Source organism: Tenebrio molitor, chromosome 4 (genome assembly GCF_963966145.1).
Source record: "Tenebrio molitor chromosome 4, icTenMoli1.1, whole genome shotgun sequence".
Lineage (NCBI taxonomy): Eukaryota > Metazoa > Arthropoda > Insecta > Coleoptera > Tenebrionidae > Tenebrio > Tenebrio molitor.
The window spans coordinates 19187400-19196487 of NC_091049.1; the positions used below are offsets into that span (position 1 = coordinate 19187400).

Consider the following 9088-nt stretch of genomic DNA (forward strand, 5'->3'; position numbering starts at 1 on the left):
TTCTATTAAGAGGACACCTCTGTTAAGCGGACAAAAATCTTGTCACGACCGGTGTCCGCTTATAGGAGATTTCACTGTATATATTATGTCTGATGCGTTTGCGCTGACTGTGAACCAATCAGAAGCGTAGCGTCTGCATATATCTAATACTCCCTTCGACCATACAATACATAGACACGGTACACTGAATTTTGGTTGAAACCAACATATGCAGGTGGGGTAAGGGGAAAACAGCAAGCGAACGCGAAATTAAACCTTGTTGAGATCAAGGCTGCGATTGGTCAATTAGTTTACTTCGCTTGTGATCGTGTCCGCTCGGTGAATTTTAAGTTAATTTCGTAGCATCTCTAATGGCTGCCTAGTTTGCGAAATTGTTGTTTTTGTGCTTTAATCTTGTGTTTGGTGGTGATATAACTAATATAAACTATTATAAACTTTGTTAACTATGGTTAGGAAGTGCTATGTGTGTAAACGACCGTATGAAAAAGCGGCAACGCGTTCATATCACCTGTAAGTACAACGATTCACGTGCTTCATGTAAACAAACCATAAGCGTCACATTGCTATGGAATCTGGGATTCCAACAGAATATTAATTATATTTGTAGAAAATACTCGAAATGTTTTTATGTTTTAGTTTTCCGAAGGATGTAACTGAAAGAAACAAGTGGTTTCAAAGTTTGGGAGTAGAAATTAATTCCCAGCGGTTTACATTTTTGTGTTCGGATCATTTTTTATCTTCTGATTTTTATACTGAACCTAGTGGGAGAAGAAGATTAAAAAAGGATGCAATGCCCACCTCATCTGGAAGCGGTGTTATATGCACAAGGTGAGTCTTACATTTTAAACATTGTTTCTTACTCTAATATGTAGTAGTTCTTCGACTTCAGCATCATCAGTGACTTCAGAGGAGACACTCGATTGTGCAAGTAATTTGCCGGTTCAAGAAAAGGAAACCCTAGCTCTTCCCCTTTTTTCATCATCTTCAGCAACAAAGTCAGCCTCAGAATGTGGAGAATTAAAAGAGAAATCTGTTACCAGCCTTATGGGTCCTCCACAAAAAAGGTGAGAAAAGTTATTTCTTTAATGAGACAAGAAAACTTATATTATGAGGAACTTTAGAGTGAGATTGATGAAGTAAAAACTATATTTTAGGCCTTAAATTGAATGGTGTACCAGTAGTGCAAACAAACCGAAAAACTGGATTTCTCGGCTTTTTGGTGGACATTGAAAGTTTAATGTCTATGTTTACAAAATATATACAATCTGAAACTCCGTTGTTGAAATATATATTGACATACAAGATCTCACAAGATCATCTTGAAATATTTTTTAGTGCTGTGAGGAGTAGAGGTGGATCCAACAACAACCCCACTTGCAAACAGTTTGAAGCGATTTACAAACGCCTATTACTTCACACTGAAATAAAAGGTGCAGATTCAGGCAATGCAGTGGCGATAGATAATACGTCGCTATTGCATTGTTCATCTAGAACTTTAACTTGTAATGATAATGGTGAGAACTTACAAGACACGCCAGATTTTATTCAAATTTTCAATGAACTGCAAGAGCATGATTATATCAGCACTCCAGTGTGGCATTTAACAACCTATACGACAGATATTGTGGCATATATATCTGGATTTGTTGTTAAATGTCTCACAAAATGTATTAGCTGTGCTTTTTGTCTTCTCACCCTCGAAAATAGTACTGTTGTTTCTTTGTTACAACAAAGAAAACAATACGGCAGAATGGTTAGTGCTTCTCCATTGGTAATTAAAATTTGTGAAACTGCAGAAAAATGTCTCAGAGTGATTAAAGCAGAGCATGACATTTTTCACATGAAAAATTTGCCAAATATATTGATAAATTCTACCATTAGAAATTTACCGTTAACTTTGTTTGATGACTTTGCTGAGCATATGGTCACTGAAAATATTTTAAACAATCATTGTTTACAGTTGATTAAATTAATTTTAGAAAAATATTTTAAACTAAGACTACATCATGAAACTACACGGTTAAATGATGCAGACACTGGCAATAGAGTGAGAAGTATGCTCACAAAAACAATAGTGTTTAAAGGTCAGTAGTATATAATTCCAAGTGTATCTCTTTTGGGTTTTTTTTAATACACATTTTGTTTTTAAATATTTATTTTCGAATTTATTGTTTGATTGCCCCCTAAAAACGACCCGCCTCTGTTGGAAAGTCCACGCCCCTCCCATCGTTCTCCCCTCTCGCCCATTCATGTTGCTTTCAAACAAACTGCCTACAAACTGGTTCGCATGCCGTGTCTATGTATTTGTATGGTCGAAGAATACTCCTATATGGAGCATTTGCTTTCAATTTGTGGACAGAAGAAGGAAGACGAAGATAGGTTCTATCCTTTCGTGCCACTTCGTGAAAATGCGCATGCACCGAAGTGCCGCCAACCTAAAGCTAGGGAGGTTCCTGTCTCCACTGGCATTTGTTTGACTTGTTACTTTTGCATCCGCTCGACAAATTTTGCTCACCAAAAAAATGCCACTTTTAATCCTAATAAAACAATAATAATGTGCTAATTGACACATCGGAGATCGTTTGCTGCAAATGTTCAGTTTCAAGACTCAAGAATAACATCAAAAGTTTTTGATGATGATTTTGTCTGAACCGGCTCGGAGTTTTTTTAGTTCAAATGTCCAATTTCGAGACTGACGAACAAAATATGTAATACATATGTTGAACAAAATGAGACGTCATATAATTAAAAATTTCCCTTAAATAAATGTAAAACGCTTTACTGGTAGAATTTTTCATTTAAAAATTAATCTTGTATCAAACTTTTCCTTTTGGTATTTCAAAATTAATTACTTATTTGATTGTGTGAATTTTGGCACCGTGAAGTTGCGCTTGCGCATTTGAACCAAAGAATCCGTAAGATGCAACTTACGCAGACATCAATATGTCTGTCTCCCTTGCTGTGTCCACGAACCGTCCATGCAATAAAATAGGGAATGCTCCATTAGGAGTATTAGATATATGAGCGTCTGTCCTGAAAAATGAAAACTAACAGTTGACAAGTGTCACTTTCGTTAAACGAGTTTTCCATGTGTTTTCGACCATAGCGTTAAATATATTGTTTTCGAGTGCTTTTTTTCTTCTGTATTTTTATTCGTTGTAACCGCTTCTTGTTTTCGACAAATACGTTAGTACTTATGGCAGTGTCACTAAATGACCATTGAAAAATTCCTATTGGGTATTTTTTAAATCGTGGCTTAAATGGAAGCGAATCTGTTGACGCAATCATTTCGTCTATTGGAGGACGCTAAAGTAAAAGTTTATTCGATTACTTTTGATAGAGCAACATCGAAATTAAGTATGTGCACAAGTTTGGGAGCAGATTTCAAGTATTTTGGTTCCAACTATATATTTTAAAAATCCGAAAACATCTGAAAATTGTTGTGTTCTTGGATTTCTGTCACATGATTAAATTGGTTCGGAACACTCTCGTGGACAGAAAACATTTAAAAACTAAGGATGACGACATAAGTTGGGAATGCATTGTTCAATTACATGATTTACAAAAGAGTGAGCGGTTACGTTTAGCCAATAAATTAACTTCAAAACATTCTAATTTTGTGAACAATAGAACGAACGTTCGGTTAGCTATGCAAGTGCTAAGTGAAAGTGTGTATAAGTCTTGTTTTTTTAACTAAAATTCCTGATGTCAAATTAAATAGACAGTTTGGGGGTTGCTTGCCCACAGCAAATTTCTGTTTGCATTTAGCAACATTGCAGATATGCTAAATTGCACAAATAGGTTTTCTAAAAGAAAATTTGACACTCCATTGACAGAGGACAACTACCAAATATTGAAGGAGTATGCGGATAATTTCATATCATACATTGAAAGCCTAAAGTGCGCAGATGGCAAGTCCATTTTAAAGTCCAACAAAAAGACGGGCTTTTTAGGGCTAAGTCTTTGTTTGAAAAAGATGTTCAAGCTGTTCGATACATTAAAACCTCACGGATTAACGTATCTCTTAACATACAAGTTATCGCAAGATTACCTTGAAACATTTTTCAGTGCAATAAGAAGTAGGGAAGGGTTCAACAATAATCCTAATGCACTTCAATTTAAGACTGCATACAAACGTCTTTTGGTAAGGCATGAAATCAAAAAGATAGAGAATGGCAACTGCCTTTTTGATGGGGTTGAGATTCCACATGTCTCTACAACTAGAAAGAAAATTACACGTCTGGAAGGGGATGTATTGAACAAATCTGTATCAGACTTCGGACATGACTATATAAGTACTTTCTGGCAATTAAGCCAATATGTGGAAAATGTCGTGAATTATATAGCAGACTATATTTCAAAAAAAAAAAAATACAAAAAAATCGACTGCAGTGTCTGTCCTCGGCAGATTATTGGAAAAGACATGCCAGTGTTATCAAAGATCCAGGATTGGGGAACTTCCTACAGAGCACCGTCACGAGATGTGACCTCTATTTGCACATTGTGCGAAAAAATTGTAAGGCAAAATTCCCATCGCCTAACTGCCAAAAATATGAAAGCTATACTTAGCAACGAAGTATTTAATAAATTAGGAATTCCCTTCGACACCACAGAAATGAACAACCATGTGATGTCGCAAGATATTTTGAATGATCACAGGGTGCTATTGTGCAAATTAATAATTGAATTTTATTTAAAAGTACGTTTCTTTCACGAAGCCAGCACAATGTCTGCGAAAGATGAGTATATTCGTCAGAAATACACTAAATTAATTTTTCCTACTACGTATCTAGAAAGTTTCATCTACTGCCCTAGCAACACACTTGTAATCGAAAGTGAATCGTATCTTGCGTGTGGTTGCTAGCTACGAAAGTAAAATACTTACGCGACTAGGAGATTCCTTACGGGACGAGGAGGGTTTATTTTATTTTGTGACTATTTCGATTGAGGTACCCAAATCATCAAATGGAAAACAGCAACACATTTTATAATAATATGTAGTTTAATTAGTCCAATGGAATACAACAAAGGAAAATTAATCTACTTATTCACATTTATTGTGATTTATGAATTGTTGGAAAGTTAGGTTATATCGCTCACCCGACTTGACAGGCGACAATGAGGCTAACGTAATTCCAGCGGCTCTTTCAATTCCGTCACATTCCATAATTTGCGGGAAGGCTTGTTGCATAAATACCAATAACCACAAACTAACAAACTAGCATTATTACGGATTACACGCACTTACACAATTCACGCCGTTTGAAGACGAAAAATAAAATGTTTGTAAAAGCTGTTGCTATGGTTTTTGCTTCCAAGATCCAAGGACGGTCGCGATACGGCACGATTTTTGCAATTTTTTTAACATTATAAAATGTTGGTGCTTCGTAGTAGGAAAAATTTTATACAATACACGATGCGTAAGTTTCTTCTTTAACCGCGGAGGTTTCACGGCCCTCGGCTGTCGCCTCGGGTCTTGAACTACCTCCTTGGCATAAAAAGTTCACTTACGCATCTGGTAATGTAAGTAACTATTATTCAAGGGTCAGTAAATGTACACTATATTTTTTGCAATTAATATTTTCATTGTATGTACTTTTTTTTAAATAAATAATTTCAAGTTGAATACTGTTTCTTACGTCTGCATTCATTTTTATGATAAGGTTGCTAGTCATTTTATACTTTGATCACAAAAATTGACATATCTACTTAGATGCCATGAATTTCAAATCGCCGTGGTTAACATGGTAGCGCAAGCAAGCAATATACAGTGTATTCTCTCTTAGCGGACACTCCTCACAAGCGGACCCCTCTTTTAAACGGACGATTTTTTTGCGACCGGCCATTCCATATGCTATTATTAATTAAAAAAATTCTCTTAAGCGGACTCTTTTAAGACCGGACACGGACAGTGATTCTTCAATCGAAACTCTCTTGTATGGACAGCTTGCATCTTAATGCCACGCTGATACTTGCAACATTTGTGATATCGATATGGGAAATTGTTAAATATCCAGGTTCAGGCACGTTCGGCCATTTCATTGTTCATTTTTTAGTCATTCTGTTAGTTAGAAATGCCACTATGTACATACAGTAGTGCAGTTCAGAATCAGGTCTCCTAATGTTACATTTCGAAAGTGTTTCACTAAAACAGTTTAATTTAAAGCAGGAAATATTAGAAGATTACTTCACTCAGAATTAAAATTATTTTGTCAAAAACAAATCAGTATTATGTATCTAATTAGGTATAAGTGTATTTCATATTCTGTGTCCATTTGAAAAAAAAGTACATAGTTTATTTAAAGAGTTCGTGTGTAAATTTGGCTTTTTTGGCATGAGTGGCATTTCACTCGCGTTCTAAAGACGAGTACCAAAAAAAGCCCAATTTACACACGAAAGAGTTGAATACAACATTTTTTTGTTCGACCAACCCCTTAAAGGCTCCAAATCGCTTAAAATCTTTAAAATTAGGTTGACGTTTCGTTTTTCAAGTTGTGACATTTATCGAAATTTTGTACAGTAATGAACTATATTACTGTACTCAAAATCGTACAGTAATAGGTCACTTTACAGCATAGCATTTAAATACTCCCTGACGCTCGTATTTAAACTTGCCATACTCGTCTAGTAAACGTCCACTTTTCTGAATTCGTAATGTAATCTACTATTTTTCCTCAGAAACGGACGCTTCTATTAAGCGGACAAACTTTCTTAAGTGGACGCCTCTCTTGAGTGGACAAATTCCGTGCGACCGATGGTGTCCGCTTATGAGAGAATACACTGTACCACCATACCATCTTCAACCCCAGTAGAGCGTTTGTTTAGCAACGCCGCCCAGATTCTTACACCAAGAAGAAATAATTTAGGCGATAAGGTTTTTGAAATTTTGTTAATTTTAAGATTCTTTGAAAAATAACTAATAAATACGTACGATTGGAAAAATTTTAAAATTTAACATTCCTTTGTTTTATTTATTTTACACATACCGGGACATTTTTTTAACTCTGAACATAGTCCATACTTATTCCCTATGTTCAATTTTAAAAAACACAGATCAATGCATTGTGAGTTGCTATGCAACCAACTATACCTAACGCCAGATATTTTGAAATAATGTTAAAAATTGTTCCGATTGATGGAATTGGTCTATCATGTGTTGCATTGGAAATGTCACGCACATTTCTAATGCTCTGATTGGCATAGAATAACTGCATTATGTGTATTTCTTCTTCAAACAACTTGACCATTTTGTTAAACTGTCAAGTACTTATTTTTGTTACCTTGGTTACATGATTACCAGTGTCCGGACGAAATAGTACCAGACAAGTCGACCAGTACAACTTTGCGTAATACCCCACTCACATATAAACACGATTCAGCTGGTTCGTTTTCAATAACAGGGAACCAGCTGAATCGTGTTTATCTGCGAGCGAGGGATTACGCAAAGTTGTACTGGTCGACTTGTCCAGTACTATTTCGTCCGGACACTGATGATTACATACATGCATTGACCTGTGTTTTTTAAAACTGAACATAGGGAATAAGTATGGGCTATGTTCAATGTTAAAAAAATGTCCCGCTATAATTAAGATGTAAGAAGCATTTGTTGTGATTTGGTGTTATTTAGATGATTCACAAAGTAAAAATTATGCAAAAACAATATGTAAATACACAAACTTAACCTCACTTGTAAATGACAATTTTCGCGTCATTAATGGTATTTCACTCCACAAGGCAGTAATTGTAAAACCTAAACACATCGTTCTGCTACATGTTCCAGTATGGGACCACAAATAAAGTTAAATATTGAAAAGATTATAAAAGCTTTGAGATGCAGTTACCTGTTTTTGATAACAAGAATAACATTATGCTATGTTGGCAAAACTTTTCCTTATAGGTACTTGGCTGTAGTATGCAAATCTATGTGACATATTAGTTAACACTGCTTCTGGTTATGTTTTGAACTTATACCTTTCATTGGGTAAATCTTTCCTAATCATGAAAATCAAATTGGGGTATCTTACACTACACTAATGCATGGTAGTTTCTACAAACAATGCAACCGACATGTTAAATAATTCACCCATTTTCAATGTGCTCCAATATTTACTGCAACAATGACCTGCGATAATCAGATACATATCAACTTACTGAACATATTTATCAAGTTCTGAGAGAGCCACAATCAAGCGCTTAAAAACTTACCATTCAACGGTGAGTTACTAATTGCTTCAAGTCTTCTCGAGTGACTTCCAAAAGAGATGTCATCTTTTGTTGGCATCAAATTCCAAATCCTAAACAGTAACTCATGCCTCAAAAACCACCACACACAACGGTCCGTTGATCGGCACAGTTCATTCTGTAAAATACAACAGAATAAATAATCAACACGTTCAGTAGAAACTTCGATTTTGCAATAAGTTAATATAACCTCAAAATGGCGCTACTGGTTTTACATTCCCAACATTTTAACGGGAACGAAACAAACTAGTATATTATAATGAAACATGTAATAAATGATGAGCATAATAAACAAAATATGATAACAAATCCTTACATTTCCATGTCACACTTTCAGGATTTGAACACGAAAGACGAAATCAACACTACACAACAACGAACAAACATATCGTCGTCTACACTAGCAAAGCACGTAACTCCAAAATGCAAAATTTTACAGGAGCAACAATAAACTGTACCAGAAACAAATTTGCATTCTGCTAACCGGCAAGTTCACCTGGATACAAGAAACCTCATTCAGTTTCTTGTATCCAAGTGAACTCGCCGGTTAGCAGAATGCAATTTTGTTTCTGGTGCTTACAGTTTATTGTTGCTCCTGTAAAATTTTGCATTTTGGAGTTACGTGCCATGCTTTGCTAGTGTAAACATGTTGGCGCCAGGGATTACTATTGGCGCTTCGCGATTGGTTTACAGTACAGAGAGTTTTGGTTTCTTCGGTTGGTGAAACAGAGGCGCGTAAATTTAACAACTGAGAATTAATTTACCTATTTTTCATTTTTACTGAACAACCCCTTTTACGACCATATCTTTGAAACTGAAGGCATTTGAAGGTTAAAAAAATAGTGGA

The 9088-nt window shown here is 35.5% G+C and overlaps 2 long non-coding RNA genes across 2 annotated transcripts in view; one reads left to right on the forward strand and one right to left on the reverse strand.

The window, feature by feature from the left end:
• The window catches only part of LOC138128731 (uncharacterized), a 74207-nt gene extending 65434 nt beyond the window's left edge, over positions 1-8773 (reverse strand). Inside the window, exons 1-2 of the long non-coding RNA XR_011158882.1 lie at positions 8558-8773; positions 8206-8359 (exon numbers count right to left, since the gene is read on the reverse strand). This is a non-coding gene — a long non-coding RNA (uncharacterized lncRNA). The remainder of the gene's footprint in view (positions 1-8205; positions 8360-8557) is intronic.
• LOC138128841 (uncharacterized) lies at positions 263-2152 on the forward strand. The gene is made up of 3 exons (XR_011158933.1): positions 263-510; positions 637-828; positions 876-2152. It is a non-coding gene; the product is annotated as an uncharacterized lncRNA (long non-coding RNA).
• Positions 8774-9088: the final 315 nt, after the last annotated feature.